We start from the raw sequence: 22,094 nt of genomic DNA on the forward strand, positions 1-22,094 counted from the left end.
ATAACTATATTAAATTCAGTCACTCCACCATGGTTGGTGTTGGTGTGTAACTGTATATTAAATTCAGTCACTCCACCATGGTTAGTGTTGGTGTATAACTGTATATTAAATTCAGTCACTCCACCATGGTTAGTGTTGGTGTATAACTGTATATTAAATTCAGTCACCCCACCATGGTTAGTGTTGGTATATAACTATATTAAATTCAGTCACTCCACCATGGTTGGTGTTGGTGTGTAACTGTATATTAAATTCAGTCACCCCACCATGGTTAGTGTTGGTGTATAACTGTATATTAAATTCAGTCACCCCACCATGGTTAGTGTTGGTATATAACTATATTAAATTCAGTCACTCCACCATGGTTAGTGTTGGTGTATAACTATATTAAATTCAGTCACTCCACCATGGTTAGTGTTGGTATATAACTATATTAAAATCAGTCACCCCACCATGGTTAGTGTTGGTGTGTAACTGTTCATTAAATTCACTCCCCCCACCATGGTCAGTGTTGGTGTGTAACTGTTCATTAAATTCAGTCACCCCACCATGGTTAGTGTTGGTATATAACTATATTAAATTCAGTCACCCCACCATGGTCAGTGTTGGTGTGTAACTGTATATTAAATTCAGTCACCCCACCATGGTTAGTGTTGGTGTGTAACTGTATATTAAATTCAGTCACCCCACCATGATTAGTGTTGGTATATAACTATATAAATTCAGTCACCCCACCATGATTAGTGTTGGTATATAACTATATTAAAATCAGTCACCCCACCATGGTTAGTGTTGGTGTGTAACTGTATATTAAATTCAGTCACCCCACCATGGTTAGTGTTGGTGTGTAACTATATTAAATTCAGTCACCCCACCATGGTTAGCGTTGGTGTGTAACTGTATTTTAAATTCAGTCACCCCACCATGGTTAGTGTTGGTGTATAACTGTATATTAAATTCAGTCACCCCACCATGGTTAGTGTTGGTGTATAACTGTATATTAAATTCAGTCACTCCACCATGGTTAGTGTTGGTGTGTAACTATATTAAATTCAGTCACCCCACCATGGTTAGTGTTGGTGTATAACTGTATATTACATTCAGTCACCCCACCATGGTTAGTGTTGGTGTATAACTGTATATTAAATTCAGTCACTCCACCATGGTTAGTGTTGGTGTATAACTGTATATTAAATTCAGTCACCCCACCATGGTTAGTGTTGGTGTGTAACTGTATTTTAAATTCAGTCACTCCACCATGGTTAGTGTTGGTGTGTAACTGTATATTAAATTCAGTCACCCCACCATGGTTAGTGTTGGTGTGTAACTGTATTTTAAATTCAGTCACTCCACCATGGTTAGTGTTGGTGTGTAACTGTATATTAAATTCAGTCACCCCACCATGGTTAGTGTTGGTGTATAACTGTATATTAAATTCAGTCACTCCACCATGGTTAGTGTTGGTGTATAACTGTATATTAAATTCAGTCACCCCACCATGGTTAGTGTTGGTGTGTAACTGTATTTTAAATTCAGTCACTCCACCATGGTTAGTGTTGGTGTATAACTGTATATTAAATTCAGTCACTCCACCATGGTTAGTGTTGGTGTATAACTGTATATTAAATTCAGTCACCCCACCATGGTTAGTGTTGGTGTATAACTGTATATTACATTCAGTCACCCCACCATGGTTAGTGTTGGTGTATAACTGTATATTAAATTCAGTCACTCCACCATGGTTAGTGTTGGTGTATAACTGTATATTAAATTCAGTCACCCCACCATGGTTAGTGTTGGTGTGTAACTGTATTTTAAATTCAGTCACTCCACCATGGTTAGTGTTGGTGTGTAACTGTATATTAAATTCAGTCACCCCACCATGGTTAGTGTTGGTGTATAACTGTATATTAAATTCAGTCACTCCACCATGGTTAGTGTAGAAAAGGCCCATGGAGTTGGTGGAATACTCCTTTAATTCATTGCCATTTACTCAGCTGGACCAGGGGCGCTCTAATTAGGTCAGGTGGAAATGTCAGACAGATCTCAACTCCATAAAAGGAGGAAATTGCCATCACATCGATGGAACAGTAGTGGAGAGGGTAGCAAGTTTTAAGTTCCTCGGCATACACATCACAGACAAACTGAATTGGTCCACTCACACAGACAGCATCGTGAAGAAGGCGCAGCAGCGCCTCTTCAACCTCAGGAGGCTGAAGAAATTCGGCTTGTCACCAAAAGCACTCACAAACTTCTACAGATGCACAATCGAGAGCATCCTGGCGGGCTGTATCACCGCCTGGTATGGCAACTGCACCGCCCTCAACCGTAAGGCTCTCCAGAGGGTAGTGAGGTCTGCACAACGCATCACCGGGGGCAAACTACCTGCCCTCCAGGACACCTACACCACCCGATGTCACAGGAAGGCCATAAAGATCATCAAGGACATCAACCACCCGAGCCACTGCCTGTTCACCCCGCTATCATCCAGAAGGCGAGGTCAGTACAGGTGCATCAAAGCTGGGACCGAGAGACTGAAAAACAGCTTCTATCTCAAGGCCATCAGACTGTTAAACAGCCACCACTAACACTGAGTGGCTGCTGCCAACACACTGACACTGACTCAACTCCAGCCACTTTAATAATGGGAATTGATGGGAAATGATGTAAATATATCACTAGCCACTTTAAACAATGCTACCTTATATAAATGTTACTTACCCTACATTATTCATCTCATACGCATACGTATATACTGTACTCTATATCATCGACGGTATCCTTATGTAATACATGTATCACTAGCCACTTTATACTATACTATGCCACTTTGTTTACATACTCATCTCATTTGTACATACTGTACCCGATACCATCTACTGTATCTTGCCTATGCTGCTCTGTACCATCACTCATTCATATATCCTTATGTACATATTCTTTATCCCCTTACACTGTGTACAAGACAGTAGTTTTGGAATTGTTAGTTAGATTACTTGTTATTACTGCATTGTCGGAACTAGAAGCACAAGCATTTCGCTACACTCGCATTAACATCTGCTAACCATGTGTATGTGACAAATAAAATTTGATTTGATTTGATCTCGCTGCTTTCTCTTCCTTAACTCCATCTGATCCAGAAGTTCTGTGCGTCCATGAATCCACGTAAGTCCACCGACTATGTTACCTTTCACCTGAATTATCTGTGGCGATCGGGAGAGTGGGCCATTCAGTTATTGTTTATAGGTTTTACCGCGGAGCGTGGCTTGGAGCGCACGCTTCAAACATATTGTGTAATGTGAATTGTCAATGATCACGGCCCTACGGATCCTCATAGGCCAATTATGCAATCGATATGGTTCATATGTATTGAAATGAATTATATGTACACATGAAGACAATTGAAAGAGTGAAATGAGAAACGTCATTGTTTGCTAACTGATTGACTTTGATGGGGATTATAGATTGTATAACCATTCACTGTTTGTATTCTTTCATGATTTATGATAAATAGTTACGAGCCTAAATGACTCGCGGATGATTACTATTGACTTAATGAACTGAACTGACCTCCCTAACTTGTGTTAATAATGAATGATATGATTTGATCTTTGATTATGAATCTGATTGGATACATGTTATTTGTTTCCTTTGTGATGCAGCACAGACTACTCAGTAAATATACCACTTCATGGTTAAAGGAATTCCTGCCTCAGTCTTATCCATTCCTCTGTCACCTGACACGTGACCACCTGTTCACCTTCACTGTCAGTCATCCTACCTGTCCAGCTACTCACACAGATTCCACTAATCTTTCAGTTAGTGTTGGTGTGTAACTGTATATTAAATTCAGTCACCCCACCATGGTTAGTGTTGGTGTGTTGGTGTGTATTACATTCAGTCACCCCACCATGGTTAGTGTTGGTGTGTAATGGTTTGACTTCATGTCTTGAAAAGGTTTTAATTTCATGACTACAGAATAACAGCATAAAATAGTTTTCCAGGGAGTTCTAGAAACCAGTTAAAGGACAACGCCGTCCAAAAACCATCTTCTGGTATTTGCTTCATTAGTCCATTGTGACATCGTCCCAAAATGTTTTGCTTAACAACAATCAGGTTCTCAAGATATGGAACTTTCAAAATACATGAATCCCCATATGATGCATTTGGCAAATACCAAAATACAGTTTTTTTTAGGTGGAATTTTCCTTTAAGGAAAGCATGCATCAGTCAGGTGAAAGGTTGTTTGACACCATGTCCAATGTCAGACGAAGACCTTTTGAATGCCACAGAAATTACCATCCATCTGAGTGATTAAAGGAATTGTATACCAATAATCCAATTTGAATCCCAAAAAAACATTTCCAATGCATTTCAGCCCTGCCACAAAAGGACCAGCTGACATGTCAGTGATTCTCTCGTTAACACAGCTGTGTTGACAAGGACAAGGCCTGAGATCACTCTGTCATGCTGATTGAGTTCAAATAAGACTGGAAGCTTCAAAAGGAGGGTGGTGCTTAGAATCATTGTTCTTCCTCTGTCAACCATGGTTACCTGCAACCATCATTGCTTTGCACAAAAAGGGCTTCACAGGCAAGGATATTGCTGCCCGTAAATCTACAATTTTTCAGATCAAGTACTTTAAGGAGAGCGGTTCAATTGTGAAGGCTTCAGTGCGACCTAAAGTCCAGCAAGCGCCAGGACTGTCTCCTAAAGTTGATTCAGCTGCCGGATCGGGGCACCACCAGTACAGAGCTTGCTCAGGAATGGCAGCAGGCAGGTGTGAGTGCATCTGCACGCACAGTGAGGCAAAGACTTTTGGAGGATGACCTGGTGTCAACAAGGGCAGCAAAGAAGCCACTACCTGCAGGAGAAACATCAGGTACAGACTGATATCCTGCAAAAGGTACAGGGATTTGACTGCTGAGGACTGGGGTAAAGTCATTTTCTCTGATTTTAATTTCACCTTTATTTAACCAGGTGGGCTAGTTGAGAACAAGTTCTCATTTACAACTGCGACCTGACCAAGATAACGCATAGCAGTGTGAAGTTTCACTTGGAGTAAACAATTAACAAGTCTATAACACTTTCTACCATCTTCCGGATTGTTTGGGGCGATCCTCAAGAGGCGGGTGAACAAACTCCCCAAAATTCTGACAAAACCACTTATGAAATGCCTGTAATTATACTTCACTATTCCATAATAACATCTGACAAAATATATCTTAAACTGAGCAAAGCAAACTTTAGAAATTAATATTTGCGTCATTCATACCACTGTACGTACGGCTTTTTTCTCTCCTGTTAATCGCCAGAATTCTTATGTTAATGCAGTCCCGGATTGGGCTCATTCTGTGTCTGGGAAACTAGCCTCATGAACCAACTGAATTACCTTGTAGTCGTCAGAACCCAAATTCTACCACTGTGCTTAATTGTGTTACAGTTCGCATTAATACTATTGGTTGACGGTAGGGCCTGTATTAACGCACTTCCTTAACAGCTCTGCATTGCTCCACAAAATTATGGCCCGACACCAAATCACCGTAAATGCTTCACGGCCAACGCAAACAAATTGACCACGCAGCGCCTGGTCAATTTGTTTTCTTACTGATCACAAAAACCTATCCCTTCCACCATAATGAGGTTCCGGAACTACAAGCCGGCACAGATGTCCGTCATAGCCATGCAGTTCCATACCGTAATTCTCTTTTCGACCCAATGGTAAAGGCCTGAGTAAACACTTTATCCACCATCTGTAGTGGTATCGGTAGCGTCATAGCCGAATTTATTCAATATGTCTATCCTATTGTGTTAGAATTACTTCATGATTAAACACTGCTCAACATATTTTCAAAAACAAAGAATTACCTTAAATCAGTCAAGATCCTATAGCCAGTGAGAAGTCGGTCACCATCAAATGTGCAGGTTTATAACCTTGAATAACATGCGATGATTGACATCATTGTTCAGTATATAAATCAGAACGCCACATGGTTCATTAAAAATGGCCAAATTCAACAACTACCACCAAGAAAGAAAAATAGGACAAGTATTAATTTGTAGGTTTATTTACACATCAGAACAGTCACAGGGTTGAATTGACTTGGCCTGGTTTCCCCCCAGTTCCACCGAGACATCCCACTTCCTTGCTGACCAATCAGGAGTGTACGAGGGCTTGCAGGTGTAAAACAGGAGAGCTAGAGGGAAAAATAGTGTGAGAATTAAACCCTGGTGATACTGTAGGGACTACAAGGTATGAGATGACTTGATCAGAGATTAACCAATCAGTCAGCGTTACATCAGACTGGGGCGGTAATGATGACTCATCACGTCAGAGTATGTAGTGTAGAACACATTGCATGGGTCAGTGTGATGATCCAAGAGGAACATTCAACAGAACATTAACATCTTCCTAATATTGATCTGCCCCCTTTCCCATTACAACACATATCCACTGAGTGGTCAATACATTAACCAGACCAGGTGAAAGCGAGCCCTTATTGAAGTGATGGTTAAATCAGTGTAGATGAACAGACAGGTTCAAAGGGTTTTTAAACCACAAGACAAGAGATTTAAGATCCTTGGAATGAGGTATGGCAGGTGCCAGGCACACCGGTTTGTGTCAACTAAACACTGCTGGGTTTGTCAAGCTCAACAGTTTCTCATGTGTATCAACACTGGTCCACCACCCAAAGGACATCCAGCTAACTAGACTCCAATGCCGTCCCACAGTTGTGTCACGGGCCAACATCCCTGTGGAACGCTAACAGACCCCTTGTAGACAACAGGAGGGCCAACAGGAGGGTAAACTCAATATTAGGAAGGTGTTAATGTCCTCTATACTCAGTTTATTATAATAACACTACACACCTTCCCACTCCACCAGCACAGCAACACCTCAGCAGCCAACCAGATCTAAACAAACAGAACAGTTTTAAAACCAAATAATACCCATCTTAGATTACTAGACTACATCCAGAACATTCTGAAACCAGATCAGAACACTAGTTCAGTCATTGTAGCCATCCAGCTGCGTTCCAGGGTCTGGGGTCAAGCCCCCACCCAGACACCCTCCCTCCAGACAGGCAGCTCACCTTACCCCTGCCCCAAAGCACAAAAGCAGGCTTGTCAGTGTCTGCCCAACCCACAAGAGGACCGATGGGAGGCCAGACCTTGATCCAGCCCCAGAGCACAGGACAGGATTGCCACTTGACAAGATGGACATTCATCATTTACAACATTCCAGAATGATTTATGTGGAAGGTGCGTTAAAATGCCGTCTAAAGTCACACACCTTTCCAAACCCTGCAGACACCAGGACCTCAACCAGGGGCAGAAACCTAGAGGGAGAAAGTAGGAAACCATGAAGTGACATTGTAAGACCTTGTAGTCAGACATGAGATCAGTCTATAGCAGTGAATTCTAATCCTGGGGACACAAAACTGGCAACAAGTGTTTCCCCCCCAAGAGCTAGGTTTAGGTGGTATCGCAGAGTATTTCAGAAACAACTGGGGTTAATCAATAACATTAAGATTATTTCTCTGAAGTTTATATTTATAGCAACTTCAGTAAATAGCTGCAGTCAACATTAGGGTCTGATTATTCAAAACGAAATAGTGAAAGATCAGAATTGAGCTGTAAATCTAAACGAAGCCTTACATCTCAGTCCCAAGAACCAGGATTGTGAAACACTGCTCTAGAGTATAGATCAGTTCAGTAACCAATCAGTCAGCTTAACATCAGACTGGGGCGGTAACAGGAAATCATCACTTCTACATCATAAAGGACAGAAGTTAATGGCAACAGATCAAGTGAAAGTTGATCCTACACACCTTGAGGTCGTGCAGCAACAGTTCTCCAGTGGCCAGGCTGGAACAGTCAGGACCTGGAAGGAACAGATCCCTAATTAAACATTATGCAGAAGTACATTAGGTACTGCAGACTATATGCAGAGCATTCTGAAACCAGATCAGAATGCAAGTTCAGTCATTGTAGCCATCCAGCCAGCGGTCCAAGGTCTGGGGTCAAGCCCCCACCCAGACACCCTCCCTCCAGGCAGGCAGCCCACCTTACCCCTGCCCCAAAGGACAAGAGCAGGCTTGTCAGTGTCTGCCCAACCCACAAGAGGACCGATGGGAGGCCAGACCTTGATCCAGCCCCAGAACACAGGACAGGACTGCCACCTTACTGAGGAAGGAAATTCATCATTTACAACATTCCAGAATGCTTCATGTGGAAGGAGCGTTAAGATGCCGTCTAAAGTCACACACCTTTCCAAACCCTGTAGACACCAGGACCTCAACCAGAGGGGCAGAAACCTAGAGGGAGAAAGTAGGAAACCATGAAGTGACATTGTAAGACCTTGTCGTCAGACATGAGATCAGTCTATAGCAGTGTATTCTAATCCTGGGGACACAAAACTGTCAAGTGTTTCCCCCCCCCAAGAACTAGGTTTAGGTGGTATCCCAGAGTATTTCAGAAACGCCAGAATTTCACCAATAACATTAGGGTCTGATTATTCAAGACTAATACCTTCCATCTCGGTCCCAAGAACCAAGATTGTGAAACACTGCTCTAGAGTATAGATCAGTTCAGTAACCAATCAGTCAGCTTGCTGGGTCAGTGAAGATGCTGTAAAAACAATCATACACACCTTCCTGAAGACTGCAGACCCACAAGGACATCAACTGGGGGAGGAGAGTTGCGGGATTATTAAGTGATATTGTAAGAACTAGTGGTCTGACATTAGATCAGTCAACAGCACAGCATTAACTAATCTTGGGGACCCACCCCTCTGGGTTCCCAGGACCAGAACACACTGCCAGAGTAGATCAGTTCAGTAACCAATCAGTCAGCGTAACATCAGACTGGGGCGGTAATAAGAAGTCATCACTTCTACTAACCAACAGGTGGCACCATTATTAATTTCACATCTATTATTCAGTCTTGTCCTTGAATCGTCCTAATCCATTTTCCCACCACACGAGTGGCTGATTCTACTTCCTCATGTTGTGCCTTGCGTTCAGCCAGGAATGGACAGACTGCTGCAGTCATTGTCATAACATCAGGAAGTAGCATAGATTGCTGTTAAGTGAAATAATCTGCCAGCTGGTTGTGCTACACTTTTACTCACAATAACTTGGATTCCACACCTTCATTCACTGTCACAGCAAAGAGCTTCCTTCTAGTGGCCAGTCTGGTACAACAGTCAGAACCTGGAAGAGGAGATGTTCTATCTGTATTAATGTGATAAACTGCAGTACAGCAAAGTAGCCCCACCTCTATAGATCAGTTCAGTAACCAATCAGTCAGCTTAACATCAGACTGGGGCGGTAACCGTAAATCATCACTTCTACATTAGAGTACAGAAGTCAAGTCAATCATACACACCTTGAGGTAGTTCAGTAACAGGCATCTTCTAGTGACTTGTCTGGTACCACCATCAGGACCTGAAGGAGAGGAGTCTAAATAAACATGTTGAACACTACATTAGACTATTTTTTTGTCTGGGTCGTTATCCCTCAGCTATCTAAACAATCCAAGACCAGCACTACCACCCTGAGAGACAGTAGCCATTTTGGATCAACAATGCAGAGCCAAATGCTATTTTGTGTGAGTCTCTGGTCCCATCAGACAGTTGGTAACCCCAACCAGCTGTCCCCTTGTTGCCCTGGCAACGCCAGTGGGTCCACCTTTGCAGGTTCTGTCGTCGACGCAGGGCGTAAGACGCATGCGGGTGTCATCACTAGGAGCCAGAGTCACCACGACTACCAAACATCAATTGTACTCTTGTTTGCAGTGAGTTATAACACTAGACTGGTTATAGCTTGTGGCTAAGGCAGAGGCTCTGGTAAGACACAAGGACTAGATTCATTACCCATAACAATTACCAAAGGTACTCATTAACCAAAACTCACCAGTCTAGTTGGCATCACGGCTTCCTGTTCAGCCACATACAGAAGAACCTAGGAAGACAAAAGCTTCAGGTTACAGTCTGGGTGGGGACCAGATATGAGGGCACAAGGAGGGGGTTAGACATAACATATGTAGCCCTAATGACAGGTTACGTAGCCCTCTGCTGAAGTCAGCTATTCCTTTTCTCAACAGGAGTTCAGACGAACGAGATTCCAAAGAGAATATTCATCATGTTCAGCAGAAGGTTGGGAGAGCTCAAACGTGTCATGTTCAGCTAAACTATACAAGTAAAGTTAACAATGCTGTGTAAATATCAATACAATAAACTATAAAGCACCACTTGGGACCGTTTCAGAACCACAACTTACCAGTATGTTGGAGTCCACGGTGCAATGCCACTGACCACAGCACCCAGACCCTGAGGAATGAAAGGCAATCATTTTATTAGTGTGATGATTGAGGAATCGATGACTAACTGCAGCATTATATACAGTCACTCAGCAGTTCATGTCGTTTCACATCGGTTCAAAGTGAGCTAAGATTGTCATCATTGGGACTGTAGCATCTTCAAGTGACTGGTTCCACGGAGTCATGTCACTCAACCCACATGGCACCCCAGTCCCTATACAGTGGACTACTTATTGACGAGACCGACTGGCCGTACTGTATTGTGACCTGCCCGATGGTGGTCCCAATCACAGCCGGATGTGCCCTAGACCCCTGCGCCACCCAGGAGCAGTTCACAAGGAATAAGGTCCCATTTGGGATTCCACCAACATGTATACGGGTGGAAGACCAATCCTACCCGTAGTGGGGAACCCCAGTTTGATAGTTGGACGATAGTTGGATGAACTCACCAGTGAAGGGCGTGTTAATCCATTCAGGAAACTTCATCCCCACGTCTGTTAAAATGAGAAAGGAAGTTGGTGTTTTGCTGTAAAGAACATTTAAACATACAACTGGTGCATTAGCTACAGTCACTCAGTAGTTCATGTCGTTTCACATCGGTTCAAAGTGAGCTAAGTTCATCATCATTGGGACTGTAGCACGTCCCGGTAGCCATCTTGTACAGTTAGCCAGCCCAAAAGTGAAATTGCCTTCATCCATGATGTCAGTGTTTTAACATTTCACCAACCTGGATTTTCACAAATCGCACCAGTCGTGGTCTGGAATCAGGTATTCTATAGAAGGAATGACAAAGGACTGTTAGTTATAGCTTGGCTTCTATGAGGGGAAAGAAGGTTCTTGAATAGAGCCCATCAGAATAAAGAGTATCTTCACAAAAGATTCAGACATATGCTTGTCAATGGATCATATAAAGCCCGGATGTAGTGACCATATAGAAATGTGGTGCCATTAGAAGTGTCCTGAACACCAGTTAATAAACTCAAATGTTCCTCACCAGCACCACATTCCTATTCCAGAATGGAACTCCAAGTGGAGAGTCTGTTCAGATGCCTTGAAGTCAGGAAGTCATGTCACAAGTAATGCAGACCTGAGCAAAGAACACATCCAAGTTAGTGACCCACTAGTCTGTATATTACTACAAGAGGCTTTGGAACACAGAACAAGGAGGCCATCAGATCAAAGTTAGCATCACCAAAAATCAGATATATGCTTGTCTTTGAGGATCATCATTTACAGCCAGTCACCACATTCTGAAAGTCTACCCCAAGTAGACAAAATTAAGGAAATTTCCTTTAAAATTATTCATAAATATTATCCTGCCAACCACTATATGAAGAAGTTTAAGGAAAACATCAACTCAAATGGCTCCTTTTGTAATGACCACCCAGAAACAGTTGTGCATCCTTTTTGGCATTGTATGCATGTAAGAAAACTGTGGCAACATTTACAAACAGAACCACATTTTCGTACCCTACAAAAATAAATTGAACTGTATTTTAAGACAGTTAAATGCTCTGACAAAAAAGCTGTTAGAATTGAAAGCATATGCATGTCCCTTAAGGTCCTTGTGTAATTGTAATGTGATATTGTACCCCCTAGCTCGATTGTTTGTAATCTATGTATGCTTGTGTTCCCTCATGTACTGTATTGATTTGAAATTATTAATAAAAAAATTAAAAATGTAAGTCCACCCCAAGGTGTAATGAGATATGGTAACTGTAGCTTTGATCGCCAATGCCAACTAAAGCTAGCATTACGACGTCGAAGTCTACAGGTATGTTCTAGCATGCTAGCTGATAACCATATTCTTAAATTGCTAATGCTAGCATATATTCACTTAATAATCTACCTTTAAAGTGAAATTGTATCCATTTGCTTGGGAATTAGATAAAGGGCCCTGGCGAATCCCCTAAAGGTGAAGGGCAGACAAGCTGAACACATCTAATGATCCTAGAGGTAAAGTCAATGTACTCACGTGTCATTCTTCTGGACTTCCCGGCATCTGTCCTGCATTCCTGTTGATCAGAGGGGAAGTTAGGGAGGTCCATTTATGAACAGGCAACATGCAGGCATATAGAACCCGACACGGATATCGTCGCTAATGGACCCGTATTTCCAATACAGTGAACTACTTCTGACCAGATCAACGTTAATAAGTAGTACACTATTGAGAATAGGGTGTCATTAGCGCAGCAACGAGTCGAATCAGGGGCCAAATGCTACTCAGAATCTGGTAAAGAAGTTGCTTCTTCAAATGCTGATTCGGTAAGAGAGAGTTCATTTTATCATCACCGTAGCAGAGACCTCTAATGTTGGGTTTATAATGACTGACGTCACTCCTAACTGGAAAGCTAGCATACTAGCTAACATGGCACGTGGTTAGCAACTTGCTAACTAAAACCACCACGGAAGCAGGTATTCAAGTAATATGTTTCTTACCAGAGCAGCACATTCGAGTCGTCGGCATCCTGAAAGGAGAAAATTATAAAAAGTGAACTTATGATAGTTACAACCCCGGTAGCTAAGCCAGCCATTAAATAACGGTGTTTGCCATGTGACCTCGCTAGTTGCGGACACGTGTTCTGGGAACGCAGCATTTCGAAAAAAAAAGTTATCGGTTACATATAAATTGCAAGTCTCTCATCAGAAATACTAAAGTACAATCAGGTATTCAGAACAGGTCTGTGTAAATTCTCATCATCAAAAGACGTTGCAATGCTAACGGACAGATATCGGCCTGAACATTAAATGAAATCAGAACATGTTTAATACTATAAATAAAGTCCATTATTTGTCGAGTAAATTCTGAAGATCAGTGGAGGAGTTGAAACAAAAGGATGGCTTTAGATTGAAAGTGGCGACAAAACAGACGAAAGGCAACTTTCAATGTTACTGATAGGTGCTTTTGCCGCATTCCGCCAACAGTTCAATATAGGTACCCGGTTAACTAATGGCAGCAAATGCAAATATATAGTATTTATAGTATATGAACAATGCAAATAAACGCTACACATTAGTGCATTGTAGTGAATGTGTTCCTATCAAATGCGTAGCTAAAAGATGTTCGTGGGAGATACGGGATATTTAATCTTACCTCGGTTGGATGGGAGAAGAAAATGGAAGGACTGGAAGGTTCCTTCGCCTTTTATGCTGTTTACGTCCGTGCGTCACGAGCGCGGACTCCTTCCTCGTTTGAGGGTTTTGCAAAAAAAAAAATCAAATACATTTTTGTTATTATTGTGAATATCAATACAAAAACAATGCTACAAGTGAAACGGTTGATATTGATCAGTTTGCACCCAAAATTAAATACAGCTATCACAGGAAATAGCATTACAAATTTGCCGCCAAAAACCTCATCTGCCTGCACTCGGTCTGATATATTTCAAGCCTATGCCAGGTTTATGTTTAGGTTTATTTTAACTTCCTGGTACAGATGCAAAATTATGTCATAGCCTACAACACACATATATATACACATATATACACACACACATATATATATACACATATATTATTATACACACACACACATATACACACACACATATATATATATATATATATACATACACACACACACACACATATATATACACACACACATATATATACACACACACACATATGTTACATACATATATATATATATACATACACATACACATATGTATTTTTTTTTAATTATTTTTTTAAATAACATATAAAATTATAAGATCAGCCTAAATATATGGACAATGCATTATACATAAATAAAAATGCAAGTCAATTCATGAAATGGGGCAGGATAATCCCATCCTAGATCTGCCTTTCGGCCTTTACTAGTCCTGGGTTAGCGGTTGAGGCCCAGAACGATAATGTGGTTCAAGAGGGTCCTCATGTCCGTTGTGGCCTGTTCCCTGGGCGGGGCACAGACCAGTCCATCGTCCAGGTAAGACAGTTACTCCTCCAGTAGAATGCACCACCAGAGCAAAAGGCAAAGGCCGTCCGGCCCGCCAGGCAAAATGCTGCAGAAACAGTGTCCAACCATGCCATGTTACAGTCCATTCGGATATGTCCTAGCCCAGAGCTCTCTCACCATAGTAAATAAAGAATAACTGATAAAGATTTCATATTGCCGGTGTCTGTGAAAATGAAGTGTCCATTGCCCTAGCCGCAACAATGGGAGGGGTGTATGTGGACTGTAATGGCTGGTTAACATGTTTGTCAGACAAGAGCCCTTGGCCATAATGAGTTTTTTTTAAATCTAAACTCATTTGAAAAACATTCAGTCAACCAAGACGTCTAAACACCAGAAGGACGATGAGACATGAGAGGAGCCAGAACTACAGCAGTGGATTTGGAGTTCGTAGCCTTCCCATCACTTAATTTAATTCCCATGGGGACTCCACTTGCCTCTTTCAGTTTGACCTTTGGGCCTGTGAGATGCTGCCAATGTCGGTGGCAAGCACGTCAAGATAACTGCTCAGTGCCACCCTTCTTAGACGCAGTCCTTGCATTTCTCAAGGCGAAAAACACCATACTGGAAATGGTAGTTTCTCTCTGTGGAAGGAAGAGAAGGGTAGTGTGTACACCCTGCAGTGGAACAGAAGATGGCAACCCCAGAAACACACTGTTAGACCAGAGCTCTTATGAGAGTTAAGGTTAACTATGATAGTTACTGTCTGTACTGTAAAGGAGTGTATAACTATAGTAAACACAGCTATTCCCAGAAACCCTCAGTGTACTAGAGCTGAGATGTGAGTTTCTAAGGTTAACTAAGATGGTTACTGTTTTACTGTAAAGTAGTGCAACAGAAAACTAGTAAACCCAGTTACACACTGTGCAAGGCCAGTGTAATATACCTGGAAAAAAAATGGTTTCTAAGGGAAAACTAGGATAGTTACTGTATGTAGCCTACTATATGGAGTGCAACAGAAACAATAGTGAAACCAACCAGCTACACACTATGTTTGGAAAAAACAGCAATGCAATAGAGATGTGTCCAATTTAGGGAAAACAGTGTAATCTCACTATGGTGGCTAGCACATACCCAGCCTAATACTGGAAAATGAAGCCAACCGTGTAATATACTCCGTCTACAGTAAACACTGCGCAATACTGGATAATAGTAAAGATTACTACGGACCTACAGTATCAGCCTGTCTCGTACACTATAACGAAGGACATACGTGGATGGAGTGTGACCTGCCTATTCGTGAAAGAACACGGTTGTAACTCACGCCACGTTTATTTCTTGCTACATACGTGGGCGTTCAGGTTGGCAGGCCTTAAGGGTAAGTGTGCTTATAACGTTAGTCCTGCAAATGGTCACTTCTCATTTAAGCGAGCTAGCTACTTTGCATAGCTCGGTTACCTTGGAACACAGAAGAGTCCAGGCAAGATGGCTGCGCCCTGTGAGAGATGAGGCGTGGTGCGCCACCTTTGCTCTCAGGGGAGAACTGCAAGTCCGCGAGAGCGAAACATTCAGTCTCCTGGTGCACCGACCTTGCAGAGTCGGCGAGGTTTCCGAGCCCGAAAGTTAAAACCGGAATGGTTCCGGTGGAAAGACACGTCACACAGACCACAAGAACAAACGCTCAGCGCCGCAATACTTGTCGACCGAACCGAGTATCGCCCAGGTTGGTACACTGTCACAAGAAATTAGAACAAGGACACACGAGCACAACAGAGTCGTGGGAAAGTAGATCACCCATATGGAGAGGCTACCTGCTCCAAGCTATTGAATGGTGGCGGGTATACACAGCCTGGTCTCATAAACTAGGCGTAGTTAACATACTATAGGCTTTCTCTTGGCCAGGTCGCAGTTGTAAATTAGAACTTGTTCTCCACTGGCCTACCTGGTTAATTAAAGGTTAAATAAATTACATGTAAAAAATCCAGGGCACTCAAATTAGACATTTTACAAAGGTGGTTGGACATATAGCGCTCCATATCTAGCAACCCAAAGTTTGTGAGTTTGAATCTCATCACGGACAATTTTGGCAAATGTTCAACTTTTTAGCACCACAAACATCAGGAGTAACCCACGTCACAGGGGCTATAAAACTGAAGCATCCGTTTAGAAGGTTTTCTCACCACCAAATATGGTAGCGAGAGGAAGTCCAGTCAGGTGTCGTGGAAGGATGGAACGAGGTGAAACTGGGCTGACATTCTACACATTTTCACACTGATGGAACATCTGATCTCATACTTTTTATTTTCCCAAAACTAGAATCTGTTATGAACAGTGTGTAACAGTATAACTTTAGACCGTCCCCTCGCCCATACCCAGGCGCGAACCAGGGACCCTCTGCACACATCAACAACTGTCACCCACGAAGCATCGTTACCCATTGCTCCACAAAAGCCGCGGCCCTTGCAGAGCAAGGAGAACTACTACTTCAAGGTCTCAGAGCAAGTGACGTCACCGATTGAAACGCTATTTAGCGCGCACCGCTAACTAAGCTAGCCGTTTCACATCCGTTACAAGTGCACTAAGTTTTATAGACTTGACGGTTTGCTAAAGTTGTAAAGACAAAAAAACAGCTTGTGTTAGTTAGAAATACATATCTTTGGGTATGCCTCTGTGCATGTACACCCAAGATGTATCCACTCTGACAGATTTCTTAGCAAGTGAGTACTGCTTCTTCTTTGTTTTATTGTCGAATCCAACCAACTGACAGGTGAATACACCGCCACCTACTGTACAGGAGGGAGATGCAGGTCACGACCTCTCTATACCACTATATTCTCTTAACTAACCCTGAATTTCAAATCAAATCATTCCCAACAAACATCACCACTCCCCTCACCCCCACCCAAAATACAACCCACAGCCCATTCTCATCTAACCTCTCTGACCTTGTCAAACAACCTCTCCCTTTCTACATCAAATTGTATTGGTCACATACACATATTTAGCAGATGTTATTGCGGGTGTAGTGAAATGCTTGGGTTCCTAGCTCCAACAGTGCAGTAATACCTAACAATTCACAACAATACACACATCTAAAGGTAAATAATGTAATTAAGAAATATATAAATATTAGGATTAGAGGTCGACCGATTAATCGGAATGGCCGATATCAAGTTTTTGTAACAATCTGAAATCGGTATTTTTGGCTGCCGATTTGACAATTTTTTTATTTATTAATACCTTTATTTAACTAGGCAAGTCAGTTAAGAACACGATCTTATTTTCAATGACGGCCTAGGAACGGTGGGTTAACTGCCTTGTTCAGGGGCAGAACGACAGATTTTCACCTTGTCAGTTCGGGGGATCCAATCTTGCAACCTTACAGTTAACTAGTCCAACGCAATAACGACCTGCCTCTCTCTCGTTACACTCCACAAGGAGACTGCCTGTTACGCGAATGCAGTAAGCCAAGGTAAGTTGCTAGCTAGCATTAAACTTATCTTATAAAAAACAATCAATCATAATCACTAGTTAACTACACATGGTTGATGATATTACTAGATATTATCTAGCGTGTCCTGCGTTGCATATAATCTGACTGAGCATACAAGTATCTAAGTATCTGACTGAGCGGTGGCACTTTCTTTGCGTTTTGCCAGCAGCTCTTCGTTGTGCGTCAAGCACTGCGCTGTTTATGACTTCAAGCCTATCAACTCCCGAGATGAGGCTGGTGTAACCGAAGTGAAATGGCTATCTAGTTAGCGCTAATAGCGTTTCAAACGTCACCCGCTCTGAGCCTTCTAGTAGTTGTTCCCCCTTGCTCTGCATGGGTAACGCTGCGTCGATGGTGGCTGTTGTCATTGTGTTGCTGGTTCGAGCCCAGGGAGGAGCGAGGAGAGGGAAGGAAGCTATACTGTTACACTGGCAATACTAAAATGCCTATAAGAACATCCAATAGTCAAAGGTTAATGAAATACAAATGGTATAGAGGGAAATAGTCCTATAATTCATATAATAACTACAACCTAAAACTTCTTACCTGGGAATATTGAAGACTCATGTTAAAAGGAACCACCAGCTTTCATATGTTCTCATGTTCTGAGCAAGGAACTTAAACGTTAGCTTTCTTATATAGCACATATTGCACTTTTACTTTCTTGTCCAACACTTTGTTTTTGCATTATTTCACCCAAATTGAACATGTTTCATTATTTACTTGAGGCAAAATTGATTTTATTTATGTATTATATTAAGTTAAAATAAGTTCATTCAGTATTGTTGTAATTGTCATTATTAAAAATAAATAAATGAAAATTTGTCCGATTAATCGGTATCGGCTTTATTTGGTCCTCCAATAATCGGTATCGGCATTGAAAAATAATAATCGGTCGACCTCTAATTAGGATGAGCAATGTCGGTGTGGCATTCAATCAAATGTATTTATAAAGCCCTTCTTACATCAGCTGATGTCACAAAACGCAGCCTAAAACCCCAAACAGCAAGCAATGCAGGTGAAGAAGCACGGTGGCTAGGAAAAACTCCCTAAAAAGGCCAGAACCTAGGAAGAAACCTAGAGAGGAACCAGGCTATGAGGGGTGGCCAGTCCTCTTCTGGCTGTGCCGGGTGGAGATTATAACAGAACATGGCCAAGATGTTCAAATGTTCATAGATGACCAGCAGGGTCAAATAATAATCACAGTGGTTGTCGAGGGTGCAAACAGGTCAGCACCTCAGGAGTAAATGTCAGTTGGCTTTTCATAGCCGATCATTCAGAGTATCTCTACCGCTCCTGCTGTCTCTAGAGAGTTGAAAACAGTAGGTCTGGGACAGGTAGCATGTCCGGTGAACAGGTCAGGGTTCCATAGCCGCAGGCAGAACAGTTGAAACTGGAGCAGCAGCACAGCCAGGTGGACTGGGGACAGCAAGGAGTCATCAGGCCAGGTAGTCCTGAGGCATGGTCCTAGGGCTCAGGTCCTCCCGAAAGAGAGAGAATTAGAGAGAGCATACTTAAATTCACACAGGACACAGACATTGACTAAAGTACAGTACAATACAGCATATGAGATGAGTAAAACTGTATGTAAACACTATTAAAGTGACTAGTGCTCCATTATTAAAGTGACCAGTGATTCCATGTCTATGCACATAGGGCAGCATCCTCTAAGGTGCAGGGTTGAGTAGCCGGGTGGTAGCCGGCTAGTGATGGCTGTTTAACAGTCTGCTGGCTTTGAGATAGAAGATGTTTTTCAGTCTCTCGGTCCCAGCTTATATGCACCTGTACAGACCTCGCCTTCTGGATAATAGCAAGGTGAACAGGCCGTGGTTCGGGTGGTTGAACTCCTTGATGATCTTTTTGGCCTTTCGGTGACATCGGGTGCTGTAGGTGTAGGCAGTGTGCCCCCGGTGATGCGTTGGGCAGACCGACAGGATGCTCTCAATTGTGCATCTGTACAAGTGAGTGTCTTAAGGGCCATACCACATTTCTTCAGCCTCCTGAGGTTGAAGAGGTGCTGTTGCACCTTCTTCACCACACTGTCTGTGTGGGTGGACCATTTCAGATTGTCAGTGGTGTGTACGCCGAGGAACTTGAAGCTTTCCACCTTCTCCACTGCGGTCCTGTCGATGTGGATTGGGGCTCCCTCTGCTGTCTCCTAAAGTCCACGATCAGCTTTGTTTTGTTCATGTTGAGGGAGAGGTTATTTTCCTGACACCACTCCACCAGGGCCCTCACCTCTTCCCTGTAGTCTGTCTCGTCGTTGTTGGTAATCAGGCCCACCACCGCTGTGTCGTCTGCAAACCTGATGATTGAGTTGGAGGGGTGCGTGGCCACACAGTCATGGGTGAATCCTTGTGGGGCCTCTGTGTTGAGGATCAGCAGAGTGGAGATATTGTTTTCTACCTTCACCACCTGGGGGCAGCCCGTCAGGAAGTCCAGAACCCAGTTGCACAGGGCGGGGTTGAGACCCAGGGCCCCGAGCTTAATGACGAGATTGGAGGTTACTTTGGTGTTGAATGCTGAGCTATAGACAATGAACAGCATTCGTACATAGGTATTCCTCTTGTCCAGGTGGGATAGGGCAGTGTGCAATGCGATGGCGATTGCATCATCTGTGGATGTATTGGGGCGGTATGCAAATTAAGTGGGTCATAGGGTGTCAGGTAAGGAAGGTGGAGGTGATATGATCCTTAACTAGCCTCTCAAAGCACTTCATGTGAGTGCTACAGGGCGATAGTCATTTATGTTCAGTTACCTTTGCTTTCTTGGGCACAAGAACAATGGTGGACATCTTGAAGCAAGTGGGGACAGAAGACGATATCAATACATTATTTTGTGAAATGTATGTTCAACCGTTTACTCTACCGTACAGCCGCTACACATTCCAGTGCTGTTTCCCTATCAATTTCAAATATCATCTCAATCCCGTATGCCCTAATCTCATCCTACACATCATATGTTCCATTCAATATAATGGGAAGAGAAGGGAGGAAGATATGTTGTGTAGGATGAGATTTAGGGCATACGGGATTGAGATGATATTTGAAATTGATAGGAAAACATGGTTCTCTTCCCATTATATTGTAGGAGAGTTAAAAAGTTTTTGTTCCATCAAACTTCAAATTATTAGAGTAGTTCACAACGCAGAACAACCAGGTGGAGGGTCAGTGGCCAAAACCCGCAAACAGGAATATTCCAAGTTCAGACAGAAGGGGGGGGGGGGGAGTCAGATCGCTATGATCACCAGGATCTTTACTTTTGGTGTCTATTTTGAATTGTTGCGCTACTGGTGCTGCCTGTTGATGATAGGTAGTGTAAAGGGTTGCGTCAATTTGAATCTGGTATTAGAACAAGTATGACACTGAGTCACCGATTGTATACTATGTACTTTTTATTAGCTAAGCAATAAGCGGTAAATGCAATTTTCGTATATTCGGGTCCGCTGTAGCACCACGCAGGGTAGAACAGAGAACTGGACAAGACCCTAACGGTATCTTCTTTAATACTCGGACAGAAGTAGTTCCTGCTTCCCAGCTGGCCTGTCACAGAGCAGAGACTGGGCGTGGTTTAAACTCACCCAGCCTATCGTTGGCGCACAGGCTGGTCCCAGTCCCCCCAGGCGCTCCAGTTGATAGGGGCGGCAGGGTAGCCTAGTGGTTAAAGCGTTGGACTAGTTGCAAGTTCAAACCCCTCGAGCTGACAAGGTACAAATCTGTCGTTCTGCCCCTGAACAGGCAGTTAACCCAATGTTCCTAGGCCGTCATTGAAAATAAGAATGTGTTCTTAATTGACTTGCCTAGTTAAATAAAGTTAAAATAAAAATTTAATAAATTGATGTAACTGTTGCTGTGTAGAATATCTATGCGCTCATACTCTCGATACAGTTATCACACATCTGGCTCCTGTTATCTAACAAAATACCATTTGTTCTCGCAACACTATGTTCTGTATGTGGCCCCCAACAACTCATGATAACTGCCTATACCCAAGGTTAGCCATAGCCTTTCCGCTAATGCTACTGCTAACACACACAGACACCCTCATGATAGGCCAAGCATATTTTCAACCCTCGCAGTAGGCAGCTACAGTAGCTGAATGATGTTAACATCTTCGTTTTTTTTGTTTCATTAAATGTATTTTATTTAATCTGGGTGCCTGCGTCACCTACTAACATCCTGGTACTACCCGTAGCGCCCGTTCTCCTCAGTCCGAGAAAACACTGAGAGAAAGGTACGTGTTGCAGATTACTCCTTTGTAGAAGTTTATAACGTGAAAATAAATTAAACATCCCAAGGTTAATGCTGTAGATCTTGTTATAAGGGAGTATTGTGGGATTCTGTGTTTTACATTATAGCCATTACTATATATATATATATA

The 22,094-nt window shown here is 42.6% G+C and overlaps 8 non-coding genes and 1 pseudogene across 15 annotated transcripts; all 9 read right to left on the bottom strand.

The window, feature by feature from the left end:
• Window positions 1–6,052: 6,052 nt before the first annotated feature.
• LOC110531397 lies at window positions 6,053–13,475 on the bottom strand. Of its 8 annotated transcripts, none has more exons than XR_002474671.2 (16): window positions 13,418–13,475; window positions 12,763–12,791; window positions 12,299–12,338; window positions 11,318–11,410; window positions 11,051–11,096; window positions 10,773–10,817; window positions 10,284–10,333; window positions 9,918–9,965; window positions 9,391–9,464; window positions 9,153–9,215; window positions 8,654–8,687; window positions 8,271–8,318; window positions 7,833–7,885; window positions 7,295–7,340; window positions 6,871–6,915; window positions 6,053–6,197 (listed from the first exon to the last, which is right to left on the bottom strand). It is a non-coding gene; the product is annotated as an uncharacterized LOC110531397 (transcript). The 8 variants fall into 8 exon arrangements; XR_005053155.1 differs by having other exon boundaries at window positions 9,134–9,215; window positions 9,391–9,449; window positions 9,918–9,994; XR_005053153.1 differs by having other exon boundaries at window positions 9,134–9,215; window positions 9,918–9,994.
• On the bottom strand, window positions 6,264–6,337 carry LOC118966224 (annotated as a pseudogene).
• On the bottom strand, window positions 7,708–7,777 carry LOC118966220. The gene has a single exon (XR_005053486.1). It is a non-coding gene; the product is annotated as a small nucleolar RNA SNORD31 (small nucleolar RNA).
• On the bottom strand, window positions 8,831–8,900 carry LOC118966216. Its single transcript, XR_005053482.1, has one exon. It is a non-coding gene; the product is annotated as a small nucleolar RNA SNORD31 (small nucleolar RNA).
• LOC118966229 lies at window positions 9,288–9,357 on the bottom strand. Its single transcript, XR_005053489.1, has one exon. It is a non-coding gene; the product is annotated as a small nucleolar RNA SNORD31 (small nucleolar RNA).
• Window positions 9,625–9,751, bottom strand: LOC118966234. Its single transcript, XR_005053493.1, has one exon. It is a non-coding gene; the product is annotated as a small nucleolar RNA SNORD22 (small nucleolar RNA).
• LOC118966212 lies at window positions 10,080–10,151 on the bottom strand. Its single transcript, XR_005053478.1, has one exon. It is a non-coding gene; the product is annotated as a small nucleolar RNA SNORD30 (small nucleolar RNA).
• LOC118966209 lies at window positions 10,408–10,471 on the bottom strand. Its single transcript, XR_005053475.1, has one exon. It is a non-coding gene; the product is annotated as a small nucleolar RNA SNORD29 (small nucleolar RNA).
• LOC118966206 lies at window positions 10,892–10,955 on the bottom strand. Its single transcript, XR_005053472.1, has one exon. It is a non-coding gene; the product is annotated as a small nucleolar RNA SNORD29 (small nucleolar RNA).
• Window positions 13,476–22,094: the final 8,619 nt, after the last annotated feature.

The sequence above is a fragment of the Oncorhynchus mykiss genome, chromosome 9, assembly GCF_013265735.2.
Source record: "Oncorhynchus mykiss isolate Arlee chromosome 9, USDA_OmykA_1.1, whole genome shotgun sequence".
NCBI classification, from domain to species: Eukaryota; Metazoa; Chordata; class Actinopteri; order Salmoniformes; family Salmonidae; genus Oncorhynchus; species Oncorhynchus mykiss.